Here is an 11490-nt window from a genome sequence, read left to right as displayed (position 1 = left end):
AAGGGGAAGAGATTTTTTTTAATATTTATTTTTGGGAGAGCACAAGCAGGGGAGGGGCAGAGAGAGGGGGACAGAGGATCTGAAGCAGGCTCCACGCTGACAGCAGTGAGCCCAATGTGGGGCTTGACCTCATGAACCTTGAGATCGTGACCTGAAGCGAAGATGGACACTCAACCGACTGAGCCACCCAGTTGCCCCAAGAGATTCTTGTTTTAGATGTGAAAGTTCTGAGTTAGTACTTCCTGTCTCATATTGACTGGTATCACAAAAAGTGAATTCTACATAGAGGGCCACTACTACATGTTGCTGCAAACTCTAGGGAGTGCGTACCCGTGTATATAAAATGTGTGTACATATATATGACTCTTGGTCCACACTGTCAGGTGTGTAGGGAGTGTAACATCATTTTTCTGTAACTGAACTTGAATTCCATTTGAGATTGCCATTCTTCTGGTCATAGAAATGTAATCTCAATTTATGAGCTCTTTTCCATCCTCTTTTTCACCTGTCTAGAAACTCAATGGGTGCCAATGTAGAAGAGGATGGAATCCGGTGTGTATTGTCATATATCAACTTTACTTTTGTAGTGATCAGGGATAATCACCAAAATACATTAAAAATATCTAAAAATCAAAATGGCACAGGCACAAACAATCAAAATGGATATCTGCGGTAATTAGTACAAGTGAACAGTCCATGCTGTTGACCTTGTCCTTCTGGTCTTCAACTGTTGGTTCACTCAAGTCACAGCTATGTCTTTTTATCCCTATAGAAAGGCATCTTCAAGTTTCTGTGCCACATCCAAGTGCTTCCTAGGAGCATTAAATATATTATACTATTTTCATCCCACTTTTGCCCACGGAAACTATGTTTTCTCTACTGCTCCTTAGGACATGGGGGAAAGTATGAACTTTGTATCTTCCTGGATTCTACTCCAGGCTGGATGTGGGGTGGGGATTGATGTCAGAAGGTGCACTCCTCTTGATTTCCACTTATTATAAAGGTTTAAGTTGTGTTTGGACCAGGTTAGAGTAGGGATCAGGTACCTGAAATGGTCAGAAAAATAGATAATTTTCAGAAATTTTAGCTTTCAGCTTTATTATTTTATATTAAATTAAATTTTCTCCTCATCAAAGATCTAAAGAATATTTAATAGGGGGCACTGTAGCCTGGCTTTTCGTATGCATTCCCAAATATTCCCCGAATTTTGTTTAGGACAAAATTTTTATGGTCTGAGTCCTTCAAGCATCTTTGTCTTGGTTTTTGACAATCAGGGGTCATTTTTCTACTACTGTTTTGTCATTTTGTACCCACTGAGACAACACATGTTGCCCATTAAAAAGGAGCATGTTCACAGAATAATGAAGAGTATCAGGAATAGGTGCCTTGTCTTCTCGCCTCTTTGGTCTCAGCCACAGAAACAAGATGACAAAGGGGACATCATCATTTGGAAAGTGTCACAGTAAGAAACACACATTGTGCTTCTGCTGTGACTCTAAGGCCCACCACCTTCAGAAGCAGGCCTGTGGAAAATGTGGCTGTCCTATCAAGTGGAAGAGAAAGTGTAACCAGAGCACCAAGGCTAAAAGACGAAATAGCACTGGGACTGGTTGAATGAGGCATCTAAAAGTTGTACACTGCAGATTCAGTCCTGGACTCCATGAAGGAACAACACATCAACCCAAGATGGCAGCAGTTGAGGCATCGAGTTCATCTTAAGGGTTTCAGCGATTAGTCACACAATAAATGTTCTGGTTAAGATCGATAGATATAGATATCTATATCTATATATCGAGAATGGCAAACATACTGGCTACTGTGTATTTAACTATCCACCATATATGCTTCAGACATCTGATCTGTCAAGTCTATACATGGACATCTCAAGCACAAGAACAGTCTTTCTTCTTGAAAGCCCACCCAGTCTTTGGATCACAGTATTAGGAAATTATTTGTTATAATGGTCTGAAATTTGTCTCTATGTAACTTACCTAAGAATATTAAAGAGAATGGAAAACAACCAGTCACTTCTGTATTATCACTTCTCTCCAGGCCTTGCTTCAGATATTGTGTTTTGTTTACCACCTTATATCCCAAAGGCAAGAGCACACACCAGTATGTAGAAAGGAAAGTTGGTTTTTTGGAAACACAGTGTTTTGTGTAGCTATTCTGCCATCCAAATTCCTGCTAAAATTCCTGATTAGCAGTCTGGGCAACTAGCTTTTGATCAGTATGCTTTATCTTCCAGGGAAAGGATTTCAAGCCCAGTGGCACATGTTGGAGAGAGGTAATACATTGGTCATTGGGATTGGAGACCCTCCCCAGGTCATTAACATAAGGCTCTGTGAGCTGTATGTTGTCCAAGGCTCAAGTCTCTTTCACACTGTACTTCCCCTGTGCTTTCACCACATTGGACATTTTGTCTTTTCAATTTCTCTTCACCCACCATGCTTCCTTGGGACATAGGCCTTTGCTCTGCTGAATGCACTCCTAGAAAAGATTTTTCTTCTCCTATATACCCAGTATTACCCTCCTTCAGATTTTAGCTCAAATGATATGTCCTTATGATATGTCCTTGGGAAACTTCCCCAAGTTCTTTAATGAAATCCTTTGTTTGTTTGTTTGTTTTTCTTTTTAGAGTCACTGATTTACACTTCTTTGTATGATTATTTATTTAATTGAGCCACCCAAGCACCCCTACTCTCTCTTTATGGTCTATCATCCAGCTGGAACATGGTAGTCACTGCACAGATAGTTTTTGAATGAATGAATGAATGAATAAATGAAAAGTCCATACCTGTATGTAAAGTTAGACCTGGGCCCATGTACTGGGTATGTCTTTCTCTACTCTCTCCTGCCTCTTTTCATCTCCATGTTTCCTTTTCCTCTTTAACTGCAGCGCCTGCTTCTAGCAAGCACTGGAATCAAATAAATGGTTAAATGTGTGTATTTTTTCCTTAAGGCCAGTTACAGGCTGTGGTGATGATGATTCTGTGACATCACCCAGACCTTGTCTAATGAGCAACAGGAATCTATGGAGAAATGCTGTTTCCCAGGGTTTGAATCAATGGTTGGAGCAGAGGCATTACAGAAAAAAAGATGGGGTGGGGTGGAAAAGAAAGAAATCCAGTGACAATTTTTCTCCAAATGTCATTTATATTGCTTTGCAATATTTACAATATATCTTGTCATTAATTCCACCAATTAAGGGAGGAAATGGCAGGATGTTCTCAAAAAGTTTATAATAACAAACTCTGCTCTTGTTCATACTTCAGATTAGATGTCATTTCAAATCCCTTAATTTACAACTTCCCTTCAGATACAGCCCACTAGATTACATAAAACCTTGCTGAAATACATCTTCGTTTTTCATGGAAATCAGATACGGTAATTTGAATATCGAAGGTAGGCTTAAACTGATTCTTGATTGTATTTTTATAAGTGGTGATATTTTCTCAGTATAATTTTGTTTTTACCACACACTTAGAAACCCTACTAAGAACTAATATCCAGGAAATATTTATTCTGATCAGTTGCCTCTTTAGAAAGGTATGATTTGATACTCACCTGGCACAATTTTAAATACTAATCTTGTTATATTGGTCACAAAAATGAAACAAAAGAAAACAAATTTAAGCTTGAAAAATGATGGCAATTTGAATATGAACTGTTTGCTATAATTAAAGGTGATAAAGGTAAGAAGTAAGAAATGTTTATAGGAAGATGACTTTAAGTTTAAAACACAGGTTTATTTAAAAACAAAAATGAGGCAGAGACTTACGATGCAGACATGTTGTTTATGACAGCCCAATCTGTATTACCAAGAACCCACATACAAGTATGGATATGGAAAACTGTCTGCAAATAATTCAATTACACAAAGCAAATTGAAAAGGCATAAAATCACCATCTGAAGAATTTGGGCACTTTAATCTTTTTCTGGTACTGTTTATTTGGAGGAAAGTCTGTTTTGATGGGTTTCTATTTTTGTTAAGCAAAAAAAAAAAAAAATGAAACATAAAGAAGCAATGGCATTTTGTTCAGTGATAATTTGAGAAGGACACTGTTGAAAGCAAAACACTTTGATTTTGAAATATTGTTTCCATTATGTGGGTTTTTTCCTGAAGTAATCTGTAAAGACAGTTTGTGATCCAATCATGAATTCTAAGGACCTAAATGCACTGTTCCTCTTAAAAAAAAAAAAAAAAAAAATCTACCCTCTAGTTCATTATGAGGTGAGTTAGGACAGGTGATCAAGGTTAAGACCAGAAGTAGGAGAGTGGGCTTTTAGAGGCAAGGACAGTGGAAAGATTGGAGGAAACACCGATAGTCAAGACAGTTGCATAAGAAATACAATTCCTGGGAGCTCCTGAGTGGCTCAATTGGTTAAGCAGCTGACTTTGGCTCAGGTCATGATCTTGCAGTTCATGGGTTCGAGCCCCGCATTGGGGTCTGTGCTGACAGCTCAGAGCCTGGAGCCTGCTTCAGATTCTGTGTCTCCCTCTGTGTCTCCTGCCACTTCCACACCCCTGCTCTGTTTCTCTCTCTCAAAATTAAAAAAAAAAACATTAAAAAAGTAATAAAAGAAATGCAATTCCTACATTAAAAACTAAATTGCTATTGTTTCTTCCTGTTGTTTGCTCCCACCTTTCCTGTTTTGAAAAAAAAAAAAGTGAAGTTTTACATTAGCAGTGAATATCTAACATAATTAACATATCACAGTTCAATGACCTCTTTGTAAAATAATTGGTGTTCACACAAATGAAAATAAGTAACTCTCTGCACTGCCCTCTGTCCTGAATAAAGTTAGGAAATGTATCAATTTTTCTGTATAGGTCAAGACTGCCCATTAAAACACGTACTCTCTGCTTGATTTCTATTTTTGAAAATTATTTAGTATTTTCGACCATAATTTTTAAGGAAGAAATACGTTTCCACAAAGCTGGCCTGGTCACAGCTAGAGTATCTTATATACTGACTGAATGAATAGCAATTTAAAATGCTAAGGTCATATCAAGTGAGAAAAACAGAATGTGTGACTTATTTGGGATCATGAAACATTAAAATGCAAGTACTATTGTAGAAGATCAATTATTTTCTCTGTGATTGGTTAGGCTGACCTTTTGACTGAAGAAGTCCTAAGGAAAACCAGACTAATGGCCTCGTAGCCTCAAAGAAAAGGAAATCTCTAACCAAATCTAAATTACATGGGCACAAAATTATTTTGCACAGTTGCATTATTTCCAACTGAGTAGATACGATTTTTTTTCCTTCGTTTCATTTTTTTAAAACCAGTTCTAGCAGGAATGGGTATCAGCCATTACCCCACGGAGAGCTGGATACCCTTTACACTTATGAAATGAAACAAAATGAGAAAGATGAATCCACCTTTCTCTAACCACAGTCCCCCCATACCCATTCCCTACTGTCCAGAGAATTCTCTAGACAGAAAGATGAGTCGATGAGGCTCTGTGTCGTTGGAAAAGTGGAACTAATAAAGTGGGCAGAGACAGAAAGAGTCACCCATTAATTTGTTTTTTAATTCATTAAGTATCTATTGTTGACCTATTATCTGTCAGACTCAGAGACATACAGTAAGGTGTCAAAGTTAGTAAGACAGACAGGGACCATGCCCTCTTGGGGTTTACAAGCCAGTATATAACTATAACTCTTAACAAAGAATATGAAAGAGAGGAAGGCCAGTTCAGCTCAGGGTTTTATTAACAATGGTAATTTAGTTACTTGTTTGGTGGACATGAAGAACATTGGCCATTTTCAGAATATAATTTTGAGACCTTGGAAAAGGAATATGTCATTGTCTTTCTTGTTTATCTAAAGGCCGTGTGGTTGGATTGGTGCAAAAGGAAGTGGAATTCTGTAAGTTTGACACTGTCTGGAACAAAATAAAATGTTTTAGAAAGAAAATATTTACATTTTATTTTTACTTGATTACGAGTACTTATGTTGGCCACAGTACAACTTTTCAAACCTTGCAATCAAATTGAATACCACCCACCACCACTTCATTTCTCTTTCCATATTGATATTCACATAGTATTTGTTTTTTTTATTAAACAGTTTTATTTTAAGATCATGATAGATTCACATGCAACTGGACGAAAAATAGAGGTCTTGGGTACCCTTTAGCCAGTTTCCCTAATGGTAACATCTTACAAACCTATAATACAATGTTATAGCCAGGACACTGACATTGATACAGTTATGCTACAGCATATTTATGCCACCATAGGCTCTCTCATCATGTGCATTTAAGCCCCACCCACTTTTCACCTGTTTCCACCTATTCCTTAACCCTTGGCAACCACTAACCTGTTTTTCATTCCTATAATTTTGCCATTTCAAGAATGTTATGTAAATGGAATCATTCAATATGTAACCTTTGGGAACTGGCTTTTTAAACTCAGCAGAATTCTCTGGAGATTCATTTAGGTTGCTGTGTGTATCAGTAGTTGGTTCCTTTTTATTGCAGAGTAGTATTCCATAGTAGTATGGATACACCCCGGTTTGTTTGCTTATTCACTCATTGAAGGGCATCTGGGTTATTCCCAGTCTGGGGTGTTTATTAATAAAGATGCTAGCTATAAACATTCCTGTATAAGTCTGGGATAAATGCCCAGGAGCGATTGATGGGTTATATGGTAACTACACGTTTAGTTTTTAAAGAACTTAAAAAACTATTTTCCAGAGTAGCTGTACCAGTTTACATTGCCAACAGCCATGTGTAAGCAATCCAGTTTTTCCACATCCTCATCAGCATTTGGTGTTGATGCTATTTTTTTTTTTTTATTTTAGCCATTCTGATAGGTATGTAGCGATATCTCATTATGGTTTTAATTTGCATTTCCCTAATGACTAATGATTGGATATCTTTTCATGTGTTTACTTGCTAGTTGTAGATCTTGTTTGTGAAATGTCTTTAGTCCATTTTCCAACTGAATTTTAACAGTTGACTTCTGAGAATTCTTTTTTTTTGTCAGGTGTGTGTTTTGTAAATATTTTCTCCCTGCCTGTAGTTTATTTTTCACCATCTTATCAGGAGCTTTCAAAAACCTACATTTTTAATTTGCTGAAATCTAAGTTATCAATTTTTCTTTTATTAATGGTGCTTTTGGTGTCATCTAAGAACTCTTTGACTAACCTTAGATCCCAAAGATTTTCTGCTTTCCTAAATGTTTTATAATTTTATATGTTACATTTAAGTCTGTGATCTATTTGGAGTTAGTTTTTTATAGTGGATATAAGACTTAGGTCAAGGTTTGTTTGTTTATTTGCCTATGCATGTTTATTTCCTCCAGCACCTTTAGTTGAAAAGACTAACTTTCCTTTTAGTTGCTTTTACAACTTTGTCAAAAATCAGCCAGGCATATTTGCGTGAATCTATTTCCAGGTGCCCCATTCTGCTCCACTGCTATGTGCCCATCACACAACAATAACCACACAACTTTAATTACTTTAGCTATGTAAGTTACAAAGTTGGCAGCCTGATTACATTTTATTCATCTCTTTTCAAAATTATTTTAGTTATGTGTTTCCACATAAATTTTAGAATAATTGTGTTTATATCTAAAAAAGATGTTTCAGGGATCTGGATTTCCCTCATGACTATGCATGCAAAACCTCAGTAAAAAATTAGCAAATAGAATTCAGCAATATATTAAAGGAATTAGAAGTCATGACCAAGTGTGGTTTATTCCAAGGATATACAAAGTTCGTCCAATATTAAAAAAAATTAATGTCCAATGTAATCCACCATATTAACAGACAAAAGAAAAGTCATATGATCATATCAATCAATTCAGAGAAGGCATTTGACAAAATTCAGTATACATTCATGGTACGTATGTCTTTGGGTTTATCCTGTTTGGGAGTTCAACCAGCTCCTTAAATGTGTAGGTTTCTTTTACCAAATTTGGGAAGTTTCTGGGCATTATTTTTTCCGAGTATTTTTTCATCCCCAGCCTTTTCCTCTCCTTTGGAGACGCCAATGACATTAATGTTGTATCTTCTGTTATGATACCATAGATCTCTGAGGATCTGTTCAGTATTTTTTTTTCAGTCTATTCTTCTCTTATTTTCAATCTGGGTAATTTCTATTGTTCAGCCTTCCAATTTGTTGATTATTTTTCCTGTCCTCTCTATTCTGCTGTTGAGCCCATCCACTGGGATTTCATTTTGAGGTTTGTATTTTTTCAGTCATAAAATTTCCCTTTGATTCTTCATATCTTTTATTTCTTTGCTGAGGCTTTCTGTTTTTTCATTTGCCTTAAGCATGTTCATAATTGCTCACTGAAGCTTTTTTTAATCATGATTGCTTTAAAATCTTTTTCAGATCATTGTAACATCTCTGTCTTCTCAGTGTTGGCATCTATTGTTTGTCTTACTTTATTCAGTTGAAATCATCCTGGCTCTTGGTGTGATGGTGATTTTTTAATGAAACCTGGATATTTTTGTATTATGTTGTGAGACTCTGGATCTCATTTCAACCTTCTGAAGATTAGCTGTTTTTCTCTCTCCATGCGCTGGTGGATTGGGGGCATTGTCTGGTTACCACTAGCTGGAGGTAGAAGTCTAGGTTCTAACTTGGCCTTCATTAACACCTGAGAGTGGGTGGAGAGCCCTTCTTGCTGCTGGGTTAGGTGAGATTTTGGCTCCCCTTGGGGTCTCCACTGAAAGTAGGGTGAGATTAGTCTCATTATTGCAGGGTGATGTTGAATGTCTTGAGTCTCTGACAGGCCTCTTCAGAAACCCAGCCACCTCCAGGTGGTAAGGGGAAGTAATGCCCCATGATGGCTGGGTGAGAAATGGAAGTCCAGGTTCCCCATGTAATCTTCACTGACACAATGGGTTGGGGGGGTGTACATCATTATCATCTGGGATGGTAGGGAGACAAAAGCACCCTACTTGGCTTTTTTTGGATACCACTTTGATGGGGATTTGAGGATATCTCTTATAGCCTCATGAGTATACAAGTATAGACCTCTCAGCGTTTGATTGCATGAGTGGAGATGGGCCACAGTTTTCTCTATGGTTACACTGGAATTGAGCAGTTAGTGTCTAAAAATTTTCTCTGCCCCAAGGGTGCCCCTTTCCTGCTCTTTTGGCTAAAGAAAGCAGATGTGTGTGTGTGTGTGTGTGTGTGTGTGTGTGTGTGTGTGTGTGTGTTTGCTGATATTTACAGGCTGCTGGCTTCTTCAGTTCCCAGTATGGGATATATGAGGTAAAAAGAAAACCCAGAAGACTCACTACTTGGTTGTTTCTTGGGACTCTCAGTCCCTAGCAGGCCTGCTTCTTCTCTTCACCTTTCAAATATTCTTATGTTTGTTTTATGTATAAGGCCCAGAGGTTAACTGTACTTAGTGGAGGAATAGGGAAAAGTATGTCTATTCCATCTTCCTGGAAGCATAAGTCAATAAATTGTTTTGATTAGTACATTTTTATTTAACAAATTCTCTCTTATTGATTTCCATAAATAAGAGTCTAACTCAGAAAGGAACATGGGCACACTCAAAATATATACCCAGAATCCAAACACTTCTCATCTTCATCACTGCTACCATTATGGCTCAAACTATCACCATCTCCCATATGAATTATTGCAATAATATTATAATTGCTTCTCCCCTTGGTCTCCCATGATTTATATTAATTACAGTATCCAGAGAAGCTCTATTAAAGCTATAGGTTAATTACTGTGCTCAAAATCTTTCAAGGGCTCTGTATCACTAGAACCAAAATCCATACAGTGGCCTACGAAACCTTATACATTCTACATCCCCTTTACCTCTTTGACTCATTTTCTCCTATTCTCCCCTCACTCACTCTGGTGGAGCCATGGTGGCCTCTGTGCTGTTCTCACCTAGTCTCACCTAGTCTCACCTAGGCGTATTCTCATCTCAGGACTATTCCCATCTTGGGACTATTGCAGTTGCTGTTTCTTTCATCTGGAACATTTTTGCCCAAGATAACCTCATGGATAGCTTTTACACCTCCTGTAAATCTTTTCTCAAATGTTACCTCCTCAGGCCTTCCCTTATTACCATATTTAAATCTGCAACTGTGGGGAAAAGACAGTTTCTTCGATAAATGGTCAGCTCCATGTCAAAGAATGAAATTGGACCACTTTGTAACATCATATGCAAAGATAAACTGAACATGGATTAAATACCTAAATGTGAGACTGAAACCATAAAAACCCTTGAGGAGAGCAGAGGCAGTAATTTCTTGGACATCAGCCATAGCAGCACTTTTTTTTTAGATGTGTCTCCTGAGGCAAAGGAAACAAAAGCAAAAGTAAACTGTTGGGACTACATCAAGATAAAAAGCTTTGCACAGCAAAGGAAACCACCAACAGAACAAGAAGCCTACTGAATGGGAGAAGATATTTGAAAATGACATATCCAATGAATAGTTAATATCCAAAATATATAAATAACCTACACAACTCAATACCAAAAACCAATCCAATTAAAAAATGGTCAGAGGACGCGAATAGACATTTTTCCAATGAAGGTATACAGGTGGTCAACGGACACATGGCAAGATTCTCAACATCACTAATCAACAGAGAAATGCAAATAAAAACCACAATGAGATATCACCTTACACAAGTTAGAGTAGCTAAAATCAAAATTACAAGAAATAACATGTTGGTGAGGATATGGAGAAAAGGAATCCTCATGCACTGCTAGTGGGAATATAAATTGGTACAGCTACTGTGGAAAACCGTATGGAGGTTTCTCAAAAAATTAAAAATAGAAATGCCACATGATCCAATAATTCCACTACTGGGTCTTTACCCAAAGAGAGTGAAAACATTAATTCTAATAGATATAGAACCTCTCTATATATTGCAGCATTATTTATAATGGTCAAGTTATGGAAGCAACCTAAGTGTTCATCAGTAGATGAACAGATAAGGAAATGTGGCATATAAATGATGGAATATAATATAGCCATAAAAGGGGTGAGATCATTCCAACATGGATGGAACTAGAGGGTATTATGCTACATGAAATAAGTAAGGCTGAGAAAGGCAAATATCATATGATTTCATTCATAAATGGAATCTTAATAACAACAACACCACACCAAATGGAGAAACAAACAAAAAGCAGAATCAGACCTATAAATACAGAGAACAAACTGATGGTTGCCAGAGGGGAGGAGGGGTTGGGCAAAGTAGGTGAAGGGGAGTGGGGGATACAGGCTTTCAATTATGAGATGAATAAGTCATAGGAATTAAAAACACAGCATAAGGAATACAGTCAATGATATTATAATAGTGATATAATGGGATAGGTAGTAGCTATACTTGTGAACATAGCATAATGTTTAAATTTGTTGAATCACTTAGTTTTACACCTGAAATTAATGTAACATTGCATGTCAACTATACTCAAAAAAAGATAAAAGTGCAACTATCCGTCACTTCCTTCACCCCACATACCATCGTCTCCTGCTTTATTTTCT

At 37.2% G+C, this 11490-nt stretch overlaps 1 pseudogene; it reads left to right on the top strand.

The window, feature by feature from the left end:
• The first annotated feature begins 1425 nt into the window (after positions 1–1425).
• Positions 1426–1719, top strand: LOC102966148 (annotated as a pseudogene).
• Positions 1720–11490: the final 9771 nt, after the last annotated feature.

This window comes from Panthera tigris, chromosome C2 (genome assembly GCF_018350195.1).
Source record: "Panthera tigris isolate Pti1 chromosome C2, P.tigris_Pti1_mat1.1, whole genome shotgun sequence".
Taxonomy (NCBI): Eukaryota; Metazoa; Chordata; class Mammalia; order Carnivora; family Felidae; genus Panthera; species Panthera tigris.
Note: the sequence above shows the minus strand (reverse complement) of the source record. Positions and strands in the feature narration are given on the sequence as shown.